This window comes from Trachemys scripta, chromosome 7 (genome assembly GCF_013100865.1).
Source record: "Trachemys scripta elegans isolate TJP31775 chromosome 7, CAS_Tse_1.0, whole genome shotgun sequence".
NCBI classification, from domain to species: domain Eukaryota; kingdom Metazoa; phylum Chordata; order Testudines; family Emydidae; genus Trachemys; species Trachemys scripta.
The window spans coordinates 23,384,161-23,405,796 of record NC_048304.1 but is presented as its reverse complement, the minus strand read 5'-3'; the positions used below and the strand labels follow the sequence as shown (position 1 = coordinate 23,405,796).

General features: G+C 47.8%; 1 long non-coding RNA gene across 1 annotated transcript in view; it reads right to left on the bottom strand.

Annotated features, from left to right (window-relative positions):
- LOC117880493 overlaps positions 1 to 21,636 on the bottom strand; it is a 46,312-nt gene that overhangs the window by 10,681 nt on the left and 13,995 nt on the right. The window contains exon 2 of the long non-coding RNA XR_004646542.1: positions 11,014 to 11,168. This is a non-coding gene — a long non-coding RNA (uncharacterized LOC117880493). The remainder of the gene's footprint in view (positions 1 to 11,013; positions 11,169 to 21,636) is intronic.

Genomic DNA, 21,636 nt, shown 5'->3' with positions numbered 1-21,636 from the left:
TTCCCCTGACCTGCTTCTTTTCATAAGAAATTTTTCCCCCCGCCTTTCTCTGTCAAAGGGCCCCCCTCCCCCCCCCCCCCCCCCCCCCCCGGGCCTCCATGCTCCCCGTATGTCCAAGCAGGTGTGAAGACAGGCTGGCCCTTTGTGTAGAATCTCTTTCCTCCCCCCTCTGGACTCCCTCCAGTGCTGTCACTTTTTTTCTCTCTTTCCTCCGTCTTGTTTTTCAACAGAGCGCAGGGCTCGCTTCTCCTGTCACCTGGGCTGAGGCTGTGCAGCCGCACGCCTGCTCTAATCTCGCCTTCCACAAAGGGCATCCCTGTCACTCCGGGGAATTAGAGACATACCTGGATCTAGGGCTCGGCCGATAACACAGCCAAGCTGGCCGCAGCCAGGGGGATCCTGCTGATAGCACAAACAGGAGCCTGGCGCGCTCTGCTTTAACTTCGCACCAACTCTCCACCCTCAGAGAAAACTCTTGCTTTGCACAAACCTGCTTGTGGGATATGAATGCCGGGAGGCAGCTGCAGGAGAACAGCTGGGCTAGGCTGAAGATTGCTCTTCCGTTCTTCCAGGCCCCGCAGCAGCATGAGGAGCCAGGAGCACAAATGAGAAAGGGCTGTGGGGTTTTCAGCACAAAGAACCAGGAGGACAGGCGACCGTGCCCTTCACTCCTAGATCAGCAATTCAAAATCCCGCCTGGATAGTAGTGACTCATCAACGCCCTTCTGCTGGCTGTTCAATGGTCCTGGCAGGTGAATCTCATCACAGCAGCTCCCCTTGCAATTGGCACTAATCCTCCCTCCTCCCGCCCACCTCCAGCCTCAGCAGTGAAACTTAGGACTGAATGGGCCAGCAAAGTTCAATTCCCCCTCGGCCCTGCAGGGGGTGCCCCCAAGCCAGCACTGGGTCAGCTGGGAAGTCTGCAGAATGAGAGCCACGTGGTAACTGTTCTTAGGGAACAGCCAGGATGCCAGTCTCCAGGGCTGTCAAACAAAATCAAAACCAGTCCCGGTGCTACTGTTTTCCCCTCTTTCCCTCCCCTGCTGTCACACTCCCTCCCTCCAGCAGCAAGTGCATCACGTGAAGGTCAATGATAACGTGTGGGACATGAGGGTCTCCCTTGCACACCTGGTGAGAACGGCCTCGGGCCCTGGCTCTCTCCACAAACCCGGCAGCATGCGCTCAGGTCCATGGAACTGTGGCAGGGTAAAGCCAATGTAACAGAGTGGAGAAACAGTCTCATGTGCCCTAAGATGCCCCTATATCTGTGCCTCCTCCTGAGAGCACAGGATTCTGGAAGGGGACTGGTACCAGACCGATCCACCCACTGCTCTGCCTGATCCCTGCCAGCATCAGTGAGCTCGGAAAAGGCTGGGATGATTTCAGTGAACCCTCTCCCCTGTCAGAACCCTGGCTATTCCTCTAGCCATCTGCTTCTATCGGCCTGCATCCCTCAGCAGCTGGCACAAGAACCATAACAGCACTGAAGATGCCAGCCAAGTGCCCACTGGCATTTTGAGAACAGCCTTGTTATCGGTGCTCCTTGGCATTTGTCTTCACCTTTGCCCCCAAGGAATTATTTGAAGGTGTTGATCTCACCTGACAAGCTCTCCCGATGCCTCCTCTGCCAGCATTTTCTGTCTCACGCTGGTCTGGGCTTGCCAGCAGCACCCAAGCAGTGTAGGAGGGAGAGGGCTCAGGGGATAGCGAAGCTTCCTTAGATAGGCACCTCCTTTGAGATTTGATTGACATGGCACTTACATACTGCAGTGATAGGCACCTTATAAATGCCACACAGGTCAGACAGACACCAGTGGCCAAGCAATAAGAGGACTTCCCTAGAATGGGAGCGAATCAGACATTTTGGGCTTCATGCCACCACAGCACATGGCACAAATAGACTGTGTGTGAATATCACCATGGCTCAGACTCAAACCAGGGGGTCTCACAGGAGCCTGGTGAGAGCAGATCCACTTGAGGAGCCTAAATAAAGCTCTCAGCTAGGTCAAGAGCTAATCTGGGATCATCTCTGCTGGAGAGGTTCAAGTAAAGCTTGATGGCCATGAGTCCCAAAGTATTCAGCCATTCCTGGCAATTACCGAAACAGGTGGGGGCTGGAGGACAGGAAATCCCACTGGAGAATATACCAGAGGGAATGTTCCTATGTTGGCTCAAGGGACAGTCTAGATAGGAACCTGACAAGGTCTAACATCTATCATTGCAAGAAAGCCAGATGAAGAGAAATCATCCTTTAAAGTGCATCTGAAGCTAACATGCTCCCAGTCCTTCCCGAGGCTGATTTAACAAGGATTGTTTAGTAACCTCAAGAGCAGATTGATTAACATGATTTTTAAAAAATGAATTCAAGGATAATAGCAATTATCTTTACTAGTGTATGGGGTTGTTGGTTTTGTTTTGTTCTTGGAAATTGCACATGGGGTGCCACAAAATAAAACCACAAATCAGCCTGATGTCCAAACAGTGCCCAAGAGTCAGGGTAGCCAGCAAAAACATCAGCCAAGCTAAATTATACAATGAAGGGGGAAGAGGAAGGGGAAGAGCAAGAAGAAGAGAAAGAAGAAAAGAAAGAAGAGAGAAAGTAGAGGAGAAGGAGCACAAATACAGTGTTAACACATGATGGAACGGTCTCCTCCCTGTACAATTAAAGTGCCCATCACAACCGTCTCATCTGCAGGTGATTCTCTCCTATGAAGTTGTTCTGGTTGATATTATCATTGCTCATTACATGTATCACAGAAACACCGGTGCTAGCGCTTTACACACATATAGTAGGAGACACTCCCTGCCACAAAGAGTTTCAAAGACAGACAAGGCATGGGAGGGGAAACAAAAAAGCAACTGGCTGTACTGCTGACTTGCAGCTCAGTAGCAGAGCCGGGAATGAAACCTGCATATCCTGAACCAATACCCTAGCCACTGACCCACTCTGCTGTCTAAAGGTTCAGAGGTATGCTCCCCTGCCAGCACAAAGAGAAAGCCAGTGTCACTTTCCCTCAGGAGCAGGTATGCTATGGTGGTCTGAGTACAGGTCTGAGTTCAGGGAACTCATTCAGTTCAATCCTAGCTCGGACATTCACTTCCTATGGGACCCAGGGCAAATCACTTCTCACTGAAACTTGGATTCTCTATTACCTTACTCCTTATGAGGTCATTTACAGCTCTGCAGAGTGGGTGTCATATGCTCTCATCAGTGCAAATGGAGAGTTCTGGCTTCTCCTCGACATGCTTTTTTTAGTCTCTCCTAAGTGAAATGAGAACCCCCTAATCGCCAAGTGGATTCACGAGAAGGAAAAGTGAACGAGCCCATTACTATTCCAACTAAGAGTGGGTACTGGTGTCTGATTTCAGTCGGGGGAAGGAAGGGGCACAATGATGCATGTGTATATAGGAGATAAAATGGGCTAGGTACAATGTATTTGTGGAGAGTTTTGCTGTATTTTTCTTCCAGCCAATTTACAACTAGGGGGGGAAAAAAAAATCCCTTCCCGGCCCTGTCCTGGAACATGGACAATGGCTAGAAGATTTGTACATCAGCCTCGGGAACTGCAGCTAGTACACAAGTTCCAGAAGTCAAGACGGAGACCTATAAATCCTGTGGCAGGAGTCTCTTCAGAGCACTGAGGGGGCAGCCAGCATCTGAGACACCTCTAGCGCCTCAGCCCTGATCCAAGAAGGGGATTTCTCACGGCTTTGAGACTCCAGTTCATTGTGTGCTAGGACAGCAGGTGCCGGCTAACGGTGGTGATTCGCTCACTCCTGGCATTAAGTAATACTCCAGAGCTATTGGATTCAATGCCCAGAAAGTGCTTCCTGCCACCAGCCAAGACAATAGACAATAAAAGGGGTCAGCCCTCCACTCTGTGGCCTTGTGACCTTGGATGCTTTATAAAGAACATTTTTTTCCTAGCAACTCAGAGAGGGAGATTTGCTGAGCTCTCTGGGCTTTTAAATCATTATTATTTCAAAGTTTTATTTTAAAACAAACAACACTGATAAAAGGGGCTGGATCGACAGCTCTGAAGGCCTCTATTTATCTAGAAGCAGGCCCAACAGCCAGGCAAGTTTCCCCACACAGACTGTCCCCTTGCCAAAGTGCCACTAGATCAGTGGTTCCCTAAGTGGGGTCCGTGAACCCCTGGGGGTTCACGAAATGTTACAGGGGGTTCTTCGGAAAAAATTTCCTAATGACGGACCGAGCTGTCTCTAGGGACCCCGGGCAGCACGGGCCAGCAGCCCGCAGCCCTTGGACTTCCAAGAGCTAAGCAGATCAAAGCAAGCAGATCTATCACACTGAGGAGATTTAAACTTCAAGACTCTTTATAAGAAACGGAAAGGGAGGTGAATATTTTTTGCTGTTTTTAAAATTAAATAGGCAGCTAGTATTGTTTTTAAAATAATTATGAAGAAAAAGTTGAAGCTCTGTTGTAACGTGCACTGTTTGCCTGAACTGCTCAAGACCTGAATGCTTGTGTAGGAGGAACTCTTTTGAGTTGGCTTCTTAAATACCTTCGTGCTGTTTCACATCTGATACTCCTTGATGAAACATAGGAGCCTTGTCTTATAACAGGCTTATTCAAAGTGATACAAGCTACGAAAGTGAGATCTTGGAAGAGTGTTGCCATTTTCATAATGTAATAAAAATACTGTAATGATAAATAATAATTAATAATAAACAGTGTGTAATAAGCATGTCATAAAAACCAATTTTATATTTCCAAGATCACTGCTTTTATAATTTATACTCAGGTAAAGGAGAAAATCCCTGGAAATATTCATTTTTAAGAGGGGGTTCGCAAGACTTGATGTGCTAGTGAAAGGGATTCGCAGGCTGTTAAAGTTTGGGAACCACTCCACTAGACTGACCTAGAGAGACCACCATGCTCCTCTTATGCCTGGCACTCCAAAAGTGCATTATGGGAGGTTTCTCTTCTGAACCTGCAGGGGCTGGGCTGGATGAGTGGTACCAGACTAGAGGGACCAGTGTTCTGCTCTGATGTGGCAACATCTATGGCCAATGCCTGCACCAGGCTGCGTCACACGTGGTGCAACAAACTGTAGGCAAAGGAAAATGTAGAGAAGTGACAGGCCCATATTTGGAGACCTGAAGCAACTGGGTCAAATTCATCCTCCAGGTAACTCAACTGACTTGGGGGAACTACCCAGGAATGACTCTGTCCCATTCACCTTGATGGTTCCACATAGGACTGTCCCAACCATATGGACATCTTTGTGCCACACACAATGCCTAAAGTAGGGATCCTGGGGACACTTCACTTACTGACATCCCTGCTCACTATGTAGTTGTCAACGATGCAGGTCTCCGTAAAAGGCACCGGGGCTTCTTTATGGTAAAGCAGGAACTTCGGGGCAGGGCTCATGCCTTTTCTATGCTCTGTAAAGTGACCAGCAGTGTTAGCCCCTCTATAAATAATCATGCTGCAATATTAAGCCCAATTCTGCTAATGTGGAAATCAATGGCAAAGCTCCCAGACTTAAATGGAAGGAGGATTTGGCTAATCGTGTGATATAGCATGGAACTACTGCATTTTACAGGATTGAATCATGGTACTGGATTGTATTGTACTCAGTCCCCAGCACTGCATGGCATTATCTGATATTGCATTGTACTGTAACTGAATTGCATTGCATTGCAGGATTGTATTGCACTTTATTGTATAGCAGCACATTGTACTCTATTGTATTGCTTTGTGCTGGACTGTAGGGCACTGTACCACACTCCACTGCTGGCCAGCCTGTCACTTTAATATTGGGCTATTGTAACTGCCTCACAGGGGAACTGTGCAGATTGATTAGTTATTGTGGGTAACAGATTTGTGGCAGCAAACAACTGACACCCCAGTTGCTAACTAAACTTAGTTTTCTGCTGCTTCACTGCAACTCCACGGAAGTCAATGGGTTAAATTCAACCCTGATGTAGGCAGGCTCAGTTCCAATTGACCTCAATGGAGGTCGCATCTTTTTCCGACAGGGCTGAATTTGGTGCAGTGTTGGTGTAATGTGGCCTGTCCCTGGAATGTTCCTCACCCAGTAGCACCACTTAACCCTATAAAAACAAGATGCATTGTGTTGCAATTTGTTTTTGTTAATTCCCAGTTGTTGTCTTTGCTTTTCAAGGCTCCTGCCTGCGGATCCCTTTCTGCCTCTCTCTCTTTGCAGAGTCTGTTTTGCAGGCATCGGCCTTTCCTCTCCTGTGTCCCTCAGATCATTAACTAGCTGCACTCTCTCTCTCTCTCTTTTTTTCTTTTGAATGTATCAGGCTACTGGAATCAAAGAGGCATTTCAGTGACTCAGGCGTTTCCCATTGCCCTATTCCAGCATCCTCTACTCTTAACGCTGAGAGCTTTTCATGTCCTATTTGGAACTGATAGGAAGCCCTTTCATTGTTTCACTACATGGATATTAACACTGATGAAGGAAATGCTCCATCTGATAACAGAACCGTTGAAAAGAGCACCGTTTCCAAACGAGCAAACTCTGAGACAGTGGATTAGTGCTGCCCGCACCAACTCAACCCTTCTTGCCTGGTCAGGCCAGGGCATAAGCAGGACCTGTCTCTCTTGCAGCCAACACTACTCTGGGATTTATTTACCCCTCTCTTTGAGGTCCTTCAGGAAAAGGGGATTTCCCCTGCCTGAGAAATGTTCATTGTCATTGATCATATTTACTCTTCAGATGAGAACAAGCAGAAAGGCCACAATGACCCAAAGGATCCATTGGCTTATGGAAGTCAATAACATCAGTGAATTTAAATCTAGGATGGATATGGATCTAGCTAACGGCAGTAGCTGAAGAGTAATATCCATGTGGGCAGGGCCGGCTCCAGGCACCAGCACAGGAAGCAGGTGCTTGGGGCGGCCAATGGAAAGGGGCGGCACGTCCGGGTCTTCAGCGGCAATTCGGCAGCAGGTTCCTCGGTCCCTCTCGGAGGGAAGGACCAGCCACCGAATTGCCTCTGAAGAATGAAGCGGCGCAGTAGAGCTGCTGCCGAAGTGCCGCCGATCACGGCTTTTTTTTTTTTTTTTCTTCATCGTTTGGGGCGGCAAAAAAGCTGGAGCCGGCCCTGATGATGGGACATGAGGTTGTGTGGTTCAGGTGATTGATTCATGGTTCTTCTCTGCCCAGATGTTTCCAAGCTGCAGGTTATTTCTATTTAATGCAATTTAGCATTTATATGGCTATTTTAGCACCTTCCATCCCAGAATCTCAAAGCATCTTGCAAGCTTTAATTAATCAATCCTCACAGCCCCCTCTGTACAGTGAGTAAGTACCATTTCCTCTTTTCACAGGACAAACTGGAGCAGAGACAGAAAGAGACGTGTGCTGAAGGTCACACAGCAAGTCATTAACAGAGCCAGGAAAAGAACCCAGGGGTCCTGTCTCTCAGTCTTGTGGTCCCAGAGGAGATCACTGCCTCCAAAACTTCCAGCCAAACATTCAGCTTCCCTGGTCAACAGGAGACCTGTTCTGGTCCCAATCATGGCAGGTGAGTTTGCCAGCTATTCAGATACAATGTGCACAAGAGAAGTCAAGTTTCCCTTTTCAATAATATTTAATCTAGCCCTTGTCAAAGGAAAGTTCAGTGTCTATATATTGGTCCCCTTGTTTTCATTTTCTCTCTCTGAGCTCCTTGAAGACAGAAGCCTTGCCCATTTTAAGAGGAGGATGTGATAATCTGGGTCCTGACACCCGAAGGGGAGAATAGAAGGTTTAAACCCTCCAAAAGAGCAGTTGAACCAACTGATTACATTTTTATAGTTCAATAATACAGTACGTATTGAGTAAGGACTTTTATATGAAAGCTTGTAATGTTCTGAACTTGATGGTCATGATGCGATATGTATACAGACTGTGGTGATGAATCATCCATTGTCCAACCCAGGAAAAGACAATGATAGACCATTAGAGTTCATGGGAAGACACTACAACATCCCAGCTATCAAGTCAAGAGGGAATTTTCCCTCTCTGAATAAACCATGAGTCACTGTGGACAAAGAGGAGGGGGAAAAAAAGAAAGGAAAAAGCCTTTTAGAAACAGGCTTGGGACTAAGACTTTTTATCTAGAACTTGAGGGATGGACTCAAGACAAGAGGCTGTCCATGAACGCTGGTTCCCCCTATCCTAGGGTTTATGCTGGGAAACTGAAGGCAATAGGTAACTTGTATTAGAAGAGGGATTTTATCTACTATGGACATATAAAGCCTGAGGGTTCTGTGCAGCTGGTATATGTTTGCTCTCACTATTTCATCTTCGAATCTGTGTTTTTTCTATTCAATAAACTTTTTGTTTATTTTTCTCCCCAGCAGGCCTCTGGTGTGCAAACTGTGTGGCGTGTGCACCAAAGTCAGCTGGTATCTGGGGCGCTGGTTCCAGGCCTTCAGGGCTGGCAAACCAGACAGGAAGGGTTAATTGGCTGGTACTTGGGAAGGACAGAGTTGGGGAGACTCAAGCCTGGAGGGGCTTCTGCAAAGAGTAACTAGGCTGTTGGAAGCCAGGGGGAGCCCTTGTGCTCAGGGGTATGCTACTGGTGTCAGGGAATTGAACCATAGCTGCACAGCACAAAGATCCCCCAGAGTTACAGGGCAGGTGGTGACAGGGCCCTTTGCTGGTCTGCGTGGGCTCAACAATGTCGTAGAGGGTAAATGCAGAGCTGCTAAAGGAAGGGACACCAGAGCCTGAACTCCTCTCTCATCTTTCAAGGCAGGGAAATTTGCCTGGCTCATGCTGTCCCTGTTCTGTGGATAGCACTGTCAACTAGTACCTTCCCCCAGCGCTAAAGTCACACAAAAAGTAAAAAAAATCTTGTAAGTCTTAAGCAAAACAAATGGCCTCTCCCTTGTCAGTATCTGAATCCTTCCCCTTGATAAGGTACAGCAAAGGGCCTGATTATCACAGGGACAGGCATGCATCAGCCTGCCTAATGTATACCCACTTTTACTGCCGTTGAGCATACAAGTTGGGCATTTGATCGCTCAAGAGGCCAGTGAGGCCCTTAACCTGTGGATAGGCACACAGGACTTGCCCCACTGAATCAGACCCAATTGACCTTCTAGTCCCATGTCCTGACTCCTACAGTGGCCAGTACCAGGTGCTTCAGAGGAATGTGTGAGAACCCTACTGTGGGTAGAGGTGGGATAATCTGCCCGCCACGTTACCGCTCATCCCAGTCCCTAGTAGCTAGGGATTGGCTTAAACCCTGAAGCAGGAGGTTTAACGTCCCTTACAAGATGTTGCTATCATAAATACCTGACTAGCGCCCTCTGCTGCAGCCCCTACTCACCAAACGTACATGCTTTCGAACACCCGCTTCTGTTCTGAAGTCAGGCCCCAAAGTGCTCCCCACCATCATTAATATTCATTGGCACGGGCACCCCTTCGCTCACACCATTTCTCTTTCCAGAGCTCTCTGCTCTTCCAAGTGATGAGACGGGGTTTGATTGTTCAGGGTGTTTTGTTGTATCCTAAAGGTCTCTCCAAAGCTGGCTGGGCCCCTCAGTTTTCTGTCCAACCTGAAAGTCATTTCCTTTCGCTGTGGCCGCTCTAATCAATTAGCTGCCTATAAATAGCCTTGCTGATTTCACTATGACATCCTCAGTGCATTGTCGCTGCCAACTTCCTTCTCTACCTGGGGAGCTGTTTTTTTTCCACAGATCAGAAAAAACTCCGAGGGAGGTTAGGGGAGGGACAGCGAGAGGGTGGAGTGGGCGGTTAGAGACCTGGTGTTCTGCTCAGTTTAATGGCTCCAATCTCCGGTCTTACTTTCCACTATGTGCCAGGCCCCTCCCTTTCTCATGAGGAAGTTGTATGGAGTGCAGAGCTGCTGCTGCCCTAAATCATTCATCGTTTCTCTAAATATCTGGACCAAATACCCTAGCAGAGCAGAATGGTCCAGTCCTATGAAGTACTGAGCACCTGGAATTCCCCAGGCAGGCCCCCTTATGAACAATGGCTTCCTGGCCTCAGAGCTGCATGCCGGCAAAGCCGCACAAGACACAGAATCCAACCCCTCCTCTCAGTAAGATGCTTGAGTTAGCATCTAACTACCCTTGGGTGACCAGAGTTGATGCACCCGGTAATTGGTGATAGGCCACTCTCACAAGCTTTGGAGGGGAACTTTATAATGGGACTGCCAGACCAGACCCATGGTCCACGTAGTCCAGTATCCTCACTGCAACAGTGGCCAGAACCAAATGCTTCCAGGGAAGATGCAAGAAACACCAGAGGAAGCAGGTATAAGATAGTCTGGCCACGAGGAAGGCTACATCCTTATCTCTAATGGCTTGAGATTGGCTTAAACCCTGAAACTTTAGGTTTTATATCCCTTCCAAATATTTTTTTAGTGTTGACTATTAATTCCAAATATTCTTGTTATCCACATAGTTTTCCAATTCCTTGATCATCTTGGTAAATTCTTGGCCTCAATGACATGCAGTGGCAATGAGTTCCACAGTCTCTTTATGTGCTGTGTGAAAACCTATTTCCTTTGATCGGTTTTGAATGTGCCACTTTTCCGTTTCACGGAATATCCCTTTGTTCTTGTGTTAGGAGACAGGGAGAGCACAAGCTCCTGATCTACCTTCTCTATACTTTAAAATTGCAGTGCCTATGGCCATTGCCCTCTCCTTAAAATCCCTTCGCAAAGACTGTTCCCAACCAATTCATAATGGCTGGCTAAGCAGAGAGACAGATGGGGATACCTGAGATTTACTTCAGCTATTTATAATATCAGAAAAATGCATACGCATATATATATATATATATATATATGCCTATGAACATTGCACACATTCTATTGTATCCCTCTCTCCTCATACTTCTTATGTCCTTGTTGTCTGAGACTGTAGTGTAAACTATTTGGGGCAGGGACCATATTTCATTGTGTCTCTAGAGCACCCAGCACAATGGGCTTCCCAAACCTGATCTGGCCCTCTGGACACTACTGCAGTATAAATATTAAATAATAATAGTGCTTACCTGAACTTGAGCCAAACGTCTTGCTTCTCCAGAAGTGGAGTGGAAATCTCTCCCTTGCCATCTTCTCAGGAGATTTATGCTTCTTGCTCTTTGCCGGGCTAGAACTACCACAAGTACGGACTTTCTTTACAATGCTTCAGCCCTTCCACTTCAAGCTGGAATCAAAAGGGAAAAAGAATTAAAACAAAACATTAACAGACTGTTGCCAAACTTCAAAAGAGGCCCAGTTCCAGTTCTGGATGGAGATTTGGGGGGTTTCTTAATAACACTTTACACTTCTATAGCTTTCATCAGAGGAGGCTATCAGTGTACTTGCAAGCAGTTAATTAAGCTTCACAGCAGCTTTTTCCCACATGGTTGAAGGGATGCTCAGAGCTCTGAAGAGACTCACTCGTGGTCACACAGCTAGTCAGAGACAGGATGAGAACCTATATGACCTGGTTCCATGCTCTAACCACGATACCATGCTCCCTTCTTTCTTAGCTTAACATGAAGGGACGGGTTCAACCATCTCTAATGATTCTCCACCATGAGAAAGTGCCCAAGGGACTGTGTGTTCGGTACATGAAGAAACAAACTTACTTTAAGCACCAAGTAACATTCCTGAGTCTCTGAGCCACCAGTACCCTAGCACGAAGGAGAGAATACTAGGAACCTTTTTGAGATTCATCCATTGCCACTTCATAACCGAGCATGGGCATGGGAGAACCTGAGGGTGTTTGAGAATGAGGGTGAGCCCTGCAACACTTTGCTGGTGAGAACTTCCTTCCGGTTGGGATACATATCTACAGTGGGTTGGCCTTGTCTATAAAATAACCCAGTGCTCCTGCAGGGAGTCAGCATTTTTGGCAGTTTTCGTGGTTTGCCCCATGGATACGTGTGGCCAGGGCTAGCCAGCCTTTGGTGCTTACTTGGGCACCATTATCCATTCGCTTTGAAGGATGCTATTTCTTCCTCCACCCAAAAACCAAACCAAACCAAATCCAATTATTAATCATCAGAATTTACAGCCAAGGGAAACTACACGTCGGGGAGATGTTGCACTCAGCCAGCTGGGGCTCTCTCTTTTGCCATCATTTCTGTCTATCAACACACAAGAAATTAACGTGGTAAAACATTGTCACTTTATACTGAATTTGTTATAAAGATCAACTGCTGCAGTCATTGCATTCTGAATCAAAATTAACAGGTGAGCTTGTTGTTTATTATCCTGGAAATGCAGGAAATAAAGTAGATAAAAACGAGGGGAAAAACATGAAAATTCATAATTATCCAACAACATTAATAAAAAAAAAAGGGGTGGGAGGTCTTTTCAAGGCTATTTCTCTATTACTAGATCTCCCAATTGTGTCATGGACTCATCTGTTTATCCCCAAGAAACAGTAACTTAAGGTGTCAAGACTGAGATGCCCCTTTGATCAGCTCCCTGTTGCATTTTCAGGGCTACACTCTGGCCAGCCCTTGAAATTGATCAAATAGCACCACCAGCAACTACACACCACACAACAAAAACACCAAACCAGGAACCAAACCCTGCAACAAACCCTGTTGCCAACTCTGTCCGCATATCTATTCAAGGAACAGCATCATAGGACCTAACCACATCAGCTACACCATCAGGAGCTCATTCACCATCTACCAATGTGATATATGCCATCATGTGCCAGCAATGCCCCTCTGCCATGTACATTTGCCAAACCAGACAGTCTCTACGCAAAAGAATAAATGGACACAAATCAGACATCAAGAATTGTAACTTTCAAAAACCAGTAGGAGAACACTTCAATCTCCCTGGACATTCAATAACAGACTTAAAAGTGGCAATTCTTCAACAAAAAAACTTCAAAAACAGACTCCAACGAGAAACTGCAGAACTGGAATTAATTTGCAAACTGGACACCATTAAATTAGGCCTAAATAAAGACTGGGAGTGGATAGGTCACTACAAAAGGTAATTTCCCCTCTGCTGATACTCACCTTCTTGTCAATTGTTGGAAATGGGCCACCTTGATTGCATTGGCCTCGTTAGCACAACAAAAGTAATTTTCCCTCCTTTGATATTCACCCCTTCTTGTCAACCGTTGAGAATATGCCACTTCCATCTTAACTGAATTGGCTTGTTAGCACTGACCCTCCCCCCCCCACTTGGTAAGGCAACGCCTATCTTTTCATGTGCTATAATATATATTCTGCTTACTGTATTTTTCACTCCATGCATCTGATGAAGTGGGTTTTAGCCCACAAAAGCTTATGCCCAAATAAATTTGTAAGTCTCTAAGGACTCTGCATTGTTTTTGCTGATAAAGACTAACACGTCTACCACTCTGAAACAAATAGCATCAGGAATTCAAGTGCAAGTCCTGGGAACTCTTCTGCTGGCAGTGGAATCTGTGATTCTGACTGAGGGATTCCAACATGGGTGATAAAACACTGGGAATCACTGCAGGCAAATGGCCAGGGGTTCCATCCTGAATGCTCCCAAACCATTTCAGCACAGCATCTCTTTCACAATGAGACCGTAGCAGGGTTCAGCCAGTGATTTCACCAACTAAATGCTCTGACCAATCATTTTGCCAGAGCTAATTCCCATAGGGATAAAAGGAAGGTGAGGGATTCCTCCCCACCCCCAATTTGTGTTAATGGTGAAGATCTGTCATGATTCTACTTCTGACCTCTGGGCATGTAGGGGTTTCCTGCCTCCTCCCTCTGGCCAGGCGATTACTGTCTGGTACTCAAAGAGTTTCCTTTTGCCCAGCTCCTTCCCATTGTTCTGGAGCCAGGCAACAACTAAGTGCCTCAAGGTCACTTCACACCAACTGTCTGGTGGGTAATAATCTCTCCTCAGAGTGGCTGGGCAGAGGCCGAGAAACATCTTGCTCTGATGTTTACAACTCCATGTTTGATCAGGGATCCTGGGAAACAGCTCATTGCCTTTCCCAGGAGAGAGACAGCCTGACCTCATGCTCAAAGCGCTGGGAGTAAGGAAATCCTGAGCATTAACCCCTGACTCTGGTGCTGACTCCCTGCGTGGGCTCCAGCGAGTCACTTAACCTTCCTGCAGGCCACAATCACCACTGGAGTAAGCAGGGCAGTGGAAGCTAAGGTTTCCGACACCACAGCTTTATCTGGGCCTTGGTTCAGTTTCCCCCACTGTCACATGAAGAGGGGGATGCTTACTCACCTCAGAGATGAGTGAGTTGAAAAGGTAAAGTGCTAAGTATAAACATATCCGAGTGGAAGGTGCCCCTCGCTGCCCTGGGTTAGCTCCCCCAGATCCCCACACGAACTAGCTAAGTGAACCAAGCATTCCTCCTCCTCCGCTGCTCATTCTGGTAATTATTTCCCTCTCAGCATCTGCTACAGCAGGGCTTCTCAACCTTCTTCCTTCTGAGTCCCCCTCAGCCCAAGCCCCACCGCCCAGGGCTGAAGCCAAGCCCCACCCTGTTGCCTGGGGCTGAAGCCTGGTTTATTTTAGCAGACCCCCGATTGAGAACCACTGTGCTACAGGACCATTCTGCTACTCTAGTAGAACAACAACATGCCCATTCATGAGGGATCTGGCCCCAGGGAACAAGAGAAACTCAGGAGGACTGGGCAGAGAGGGAGAAGGGAGGGCGCACCTCATGGCACTGCTTGGTACTTGGAGTGGCCCTGAAAGGTGCTGTCTTTAGTCCAAGGGAGGATTAGCACGGGGCATCAGTGGGAGGAGAATGAAGTGGGTGGAACAACTGGGGGTGTGTGTGTGTCCTGGAACCCCCCAACACAGTACCCTGAACCCTAACATGCAGTGGGAATACCCTCCTGTGGTGATTGCATGGGCTTCTCCACTCACCTTGTTTCCTGGTGGTATATTTAGCTGGATATTCCATTGCTAGCCTCATGAGCTGACAGCAGCACACACCCAAATGCTGCTCATGGAAAGTCTGAATTTCAGCAATGTTCCTCTCCTGAGGGCCTGAGAGGGAATCCAGAAAGTACAGTCTCTTTTTCCAAGGCCTGACTTTGAAAAACAACAAACAGGGCAGGCCCGGCATATGAAGAAAGCTTTCCACTGCCCATGAAACACACTTAACATCTCATCACAGGCAGCAGCTATGTGTCAACAAAAAGGATATTTAGAGTGCATGTGAAAGTGAGGGGCGGACAGTCCTGGCTAGAGATGAGTGTAGTCCACACAGGTTCTATGCGAGGTTCCCACACATAGCTGTGCCAATGCACCTTATGCATGACCTGCATCACCCCTTGCACTTCCAGTTCTGGCCTCTCCCCATACAGCTCTGCTAATGCACAGTAGACTTGACCTGCAGCACCCCCGCTATTTTAGTCCTGATCTCCCCACAATAGCTCTTGTCAATCCCCCTCAATCCTGACCCACAATATCCCCCACCGTTTCAGTGCTAGACTCCCAGCATAGCTCTGCCAACGCGCTCCAGCTCTGATTTACAGTCCTTCCGGCTAGTCCAGTCCTGCTCATGCTGCAGATTCTTAGGGTACATCTACACTACAGGGGGGAGTCGATTTAAGATACGCAAATTCAGCTACGTGAATAGCGTAGCTGAATTCGACGTATCGCAGCCGACTTACCCCGCTGTGAGGATGGCAGCAAAATCGACCTCTGCGGCTTCCCGTCGACGGCGCTTACTCCCACCTCCGCTGGTGGAGTAAGAGCGTCGATTCGGGGATCGATTGTCGCGTCCCGACGGGACACGATAAATCGATCCCCTAGAGGTCGATTTCTACCCGCTGATTCAGGCGGGTAATGTAGACCTAGCCATAGACTCAGATTCTAAGGCCAGAAGAGACCACTGTGATCATCTCGTCAGCCCTTCTGTATAGTACAGGCCAGGGAAGGGAACTTTCCCAAAACAATTCGTAGAGCAGATCTTGTAGAAAAACAGCCAATCTTCATTTTAAAATTGCCAGTGCTGGAGAATCCACCACAACCCTTGGCAAATTGTTACAAAGGTTAATTATCCTCACTGCTAAACATTTACACCCGATTTCCAGTCTGAATTTGTCTAGCTTCAGCTTCCAGCCATCGGACCATGTTATACTTTTCTCTGCTAGAGTGAAGAGCCTTATCAAATATGTGTTCCCCGTGGAGGTACTCCTAGACTGAGCTCCTTGAGAAGAAGATGCATACCTAGTAGGAATAGGTAGGCAGTGTAGGCCAGGTTCAAGTATGCAGTATAGGAAAAAAGCTACTTAGCGTGGAAACAAGCACAGAGCAGTCCACTCCAGAAGAAGGTAGTATATTGTCTTGGAGGTTGCGTTGCATTGCTTTGCTGCTAGAGACATGGTCCTTTCATTGGGGCTGCACTGTATTTATGACCCACGCCCCTAGCACAGACAGCATCGGGGGGGAGGATACATTGTACAGTGGATATTTTGGCATGGACATAGACAGGTTAATCACCAGTTCAAATCCAGCCCATGGTAATGATTGACAGCCATTCCCATCTGATGGCTGTACAGTGGCACTGGCTTCTGTGAAATGAGTTGGGTGGGTCTCAAGTCCAATTCCAAGTGGGCAGGTGTCCAAGTCTCCCCACAATTGGCCCCCCTGCTGATCAGCTCAGCAGAGAGGCCCAGGATTGAATGGGTCATGCAGACTGAAGTCCCCTCCGATGCCAGAGCTGGGGAGCCTGTAGGGCTGGGGGAGACAGACTGGTGGGAAGGGGGAGGGAAGGGAGGGAGATGTTTGCACTGCTATTGCCCATGCTGTGTGTGTCCTGTTGGGAGAGCATTTCACTCTCCAAGGCTGTCAATACAGCACCTTTCTCCAGCATGGAATTATCCTTTCATGCTCTCCCTTCCAGTCATTCAGACAAAACAAGCAACTCAGTCAGCGTCGCCAACTCTCACAACTTTATCTCAGGTCTTGTGATATTTGGAGTTTTTTCTTGAAGCCCCAGCCCCTGGAGTCCTGTGATTACGTGAGACGCTCAGCTTTCTTTCTTTTTTAAAAATAGGTTTCTAGCCCTCCTGGTTGCAGAGTAAAGCTTGAAAAAACAAACTCTAAGGCTCAGAAATCAGAATGCAATGAAAAATAACCCCCAAATTACTATTTTTTAGATCTCATTATTTTTAAGCCAATCACATAATTCTGGGGGCCTGACTGATTATTGAATGCTTGAAATTGGCAATACTGTTCTGCACGGGGATCATTTTTCTCCTGCCCCTAGAGAAAATGGAAATTTACCACTGAATACAATCCTAGAAGCGCAAAATGGAAATACAAAATGTAATGCAATGGCAGAGATGGGCAGGGCTGGGTCCAGCTATCTGACTTGTGGAGGGGCCAATATAGACATGATTGTCGGCTGCTTTGGGGAGGAGGCTGGCTGACTGGCTACGCTGGTGGACGGGACCCTTTGGTGGATGGCCAATGACAATCCAACCCCTCCAGTGAAACCAGAGGGTCCTTTGCACGTTCCCCAAGAAGCCCAAACACCACAGCCTTGTTGATCAGCCCACATGGGCCCTCTCTCTCCAGCCATGGCCAGCCTTAAACATGTTTCCACACAGCTGGAGGGAAACCCCAGCTGCAGTCCTGAAAAATAACAAATAATAAAAGTGGCTGTGAGCAGCAGCGGGGCTGGCAGGAAACATTCCCAGTAGCACCTGCTTCCTGAGTGCGACATTTATTTGATCCCCTGGCACCATCTGGGCCATGCCCCACTCTTTGTTTTCATTAAGAGTTTAGAAAAACAATTCAGCTTTGACTAATTGCTCTTTAAGGTTTCAGACTCACCCTGTCTCCTCCCCCCAACTTCCTCTCCCACCCCGTTACCCTCATTTGATGCCCTCTCCATCCTCTCTCTGTCTCTCCATTCCCATTTCCCCCTCTTCCCATCCCCCTCCTTGCTCCCCCACTTCCCGTTCTGCAGGACACACAAACTCCTCTATGCTTTCATTTTCCAAGAAGCCCCTTTTGCCTCCAATCCGGCCAGCCGAAAGGGGCGGGAGATGTAGGATCTCTGTGAAGCATGAGAGATTCTCTGTGTGCTGTTCCAGGATGGCTCCTTCCCTGCCCCTGAAGGCAGCCGCAGTACAAATGCACCCGCCTGTTACTGTGTGTCACAGCATGTCAGATGAGTCACGATCTGTCGCAGCACAACAGGAATTACTGCTGTGGATGGATGGGGAGCAATTGGAGGTCAATGCTAATTTACAGCTGAGTCTCTACACAGTTGGGGAATGCCCCAGGGGCCATCTAGCTTTGGAAACAACTTGATATTACGACACAGTGCTGGAAAAGGAGTCATTCACTCATGATCCACAGCTGATTCCTGGGCCCATATCTTCCTCCCTGGAAAATAAGTGAGGAATTAGATGCCTTACTCAGCTGCTTGCAATCTTTGCGGCATCAGAGGGTTGGTGGCAGTTGTTATTCCTCAGCACTCCTGTGATCCCCATAGCCTCACCTGATGGGTTTAGCAGGATCGTCCACAAAGACAAAGAACCAGAGGAATTCCGGCTGCCTGTTGACATTTATTGTGAAGACTTTGCAATGGCAGCATCCCCCCCCTAATTACCGCAGCATGTGGAGCTGCAGACAATCCATTCTCATGTAATTAGCAGACCACATATGGCATTTTCCCCCTTGACCCCTCGAACTTCAGTGCAATATTTGTAGCTTCTCTCTCCTCTCCCTTTCGCACATCAATAGCACTTCCTGTCTGAGATCTCAAAGCACCATTTAGCATTTCTACCCCCACCTTCCAGTCCAAAAAGAGCCAGTGGCCCCATTTCCTTGCTCATTCCTAACAATCACTTCCTGCTCCGTGAGCCCTGTGATTATTTGGAGCACATGGACTGCTGGGGAGCTGGGATTTCCTTTCCTGGAAACCCAGCAGGCTCAGCGTTTCTGTTTTCTCATAGACGCCTGTGTAACTAATTATCGTTCCATTTACGCCTCATGATACGTGCACACAGATAAACAGACATGAAAGCTCCGAGTACCTTTCCCAGTCCTGGAATCAGAGCCAGTTTTATACGGTAACCACAACAACGAAGAACATTACACCTTCTTCTGAGCACAGTGTCCCATTCTGATTCCAGTCTTGCCTTTGTGCTGCGCAGCAGCGGTCGGGGGCCTCGGGGGCCAGCTTTCCAGTGGATTTGAAATCAGTGATGCAGGCTCTGGGATATTCTAAGCGGAACTTGCTTTACTGGAAAGCAGTGCTGAATTGAGATGGTCGAACAGCATGCAGGGCAATGCCTTCTTCTAAGGATCTCAGCCAAAACCAATGCCCAGTTCCCAGGAGACAATGCTATCAAAGACTAGACTCTAATCAAAGCCCCAGGCAGACAGCAACCCCCCTGCTGCTCACACAGCTCCCTTGTCCACAAACTGCCCCTACACAAAACCTTGCGTAATCCCAAATTAACAAAAACCGAGCATGTCTTGTCTGCCCAAGAGTCAAAACTTGCTCACACAGTAAGGAAAAGAACTTGGATGACTATGTGCAATAGCAGGTGATGCCTGCCACAAAAGTCATCACCCCACGCCCGAGATTTAGGTATTATCCTGTCTGAAACAAATTATCTGCGGGCACATGCAGGAGCAGGGGCGTGCACCCTGAGAAGGCTCGACTGAAAGGGTGGATAGTGAAAGTCCCGCTCTGAGAGAGGCAGCTTGCATTAGTGATGAGGTGAGAGGGTCCTAACTCAGAAAGCCTGGAAGTGGAGTTCGACAACCTGAGCGTTCAAGGGAGTTTGGATCGGAGATGTCGGTATGGGGCTATCCCTACGTACTGCACGACGGACAGTCAGACTCAACAGACACCCTCTAGTCATAGATTTCCTCCCCCTTTTTCAGAATCCATTGTCCTGGATGGAGGAAATGTTATGGACTTTAATAAATACAAATCAATGACTGGATTCCTAGGTGCATGGAGGAGGTGTGAGTATCCATCCAATCCCTCCACGCAAAGCAGTCCCACAAGGACAGACTGCTACTTGCCTGGGAAAGCATTAGCACAGATCCCAAACAGTGACTATTTAATAGGGGCTGACCCATCCCTTGTGTCTATTTACTAAAGGTTTATTTAGGAAAAAGCACAAATGTCGGGACGCTGACTCTCCAAGTCAAACCCACCCTCATTGGCCACTTTCCGCTTTCCTTTCTCCCACAAGGCTGGCATTGCCAGATCTGGCAATTTAGGGCATTCAGCACATAAAGCAGAGCAAAAGTGTGAGCCCCTGGAACCCCTAGCGGCCACATGAGTAACCAACAGCACAGGGCCTACAAAGAGCAGATCGTGCCAGACAAACTGGAGAGCAATTTTCAGTCTAATTACAAAGTTAGTGAGTGGCTGGGTACAGCCATTGGATTGGTTTGGAATTAGAAAAATTAGATCAAATAGACTTGACAATGACACCTTACAACAGAGTGAATGCTGACTGAGGGGCCATAAGGAGAGAGTGATTATTATGAATGAGGTTGGGATGGAGCGTCCAATGGAGTCCCTCACGGGGCAGTGCAGGGTCCGGGTTGGTTTAAATATCTTCATTCATGATCTGGAAGAGGAAGTGAATGGCACATTGACTAAACTGACAAAGGACATGAAGCAAGGGCAAGTTCTAGAAGTCCAGGAAAAGGGGAGAGAGAGAGATGACAGAAGGTAGCCAAATGAGACTGAACCTGGAGAAATGTCCAATGATACTGCCAAGAATGACCTGGAGCAGATCACTGCAGACTACGTGGCTCTGGGAAGAAGGATAAAGGAGTTTGAGGCGCAAGTGGTGTTCTCGTCCATCCTCCCTGTGCAAGGAAAAGGCCTGGGTAGAGACCGTTGAATCGTGGAAGGCAACGAATGGCTATGCAGGTGGTGTCGGAGAGAAGGCTTTGGATTCTTCGACCATGGGATGGTGTTCCAAGAAGGAGGAGTGCTAAGCAGAGACGGGCTCCACCTAACGAAGAGAGGGAAGAGCATCTTCGCCAGCAGGCTGGCTAACCTATTGAGGAGGGCTTTAAACTAGGTTCACCGGGGGAAGGAGACCAAAGCCCTGAGGTAAGTGGGGAAATGGGATCCTGGGAGGAAGCACAAGCAGGAGAGCGCAAGAGGGGAGGACTCCTGTCTCATACTGAGAAAGAGGGACAATCGATGAGTTATCTTAAGTGCCTATACACAAATGCAAGAAGCCTGGGAAACAAGCAGGGAGAACTGGAAGTCCTGGCAGTCAGGGAACTATGATGCGATTGGAATAACAGAGACTTGGTGGGATAACTCACATGACTGGAGTACTGTCATGGATGGATATAAACTGTTCAGGAAGGACAGGCAGGGCAGAAAAGGTGGGGGAGTTGCGTTGTATGTAAGAGAGGAGTATGACTGCTCAGAGCTCCGGTATGAAACTGCAGAAAAACCTGAGAGTCTCTGAATAAAAGTTGAGAAGTGTGAGCAACAAGGGTGATGTCGTGGTTGGAGTCTGCTATAGAACACCAGACCAGGGGGATGAGGTGGACGAGGCTTTCTTCTGGCAACTAACAGAAGTTGCTAGATCGCAGACTCTGGTTCTCATGGGAGACTTTAATCCCCCTGATATCTGCTGGGAGAGCAATACAGCAGTGCACAGACAATCCAGGAAGTTTTTGGAAAGTGTAGGGGACAACTT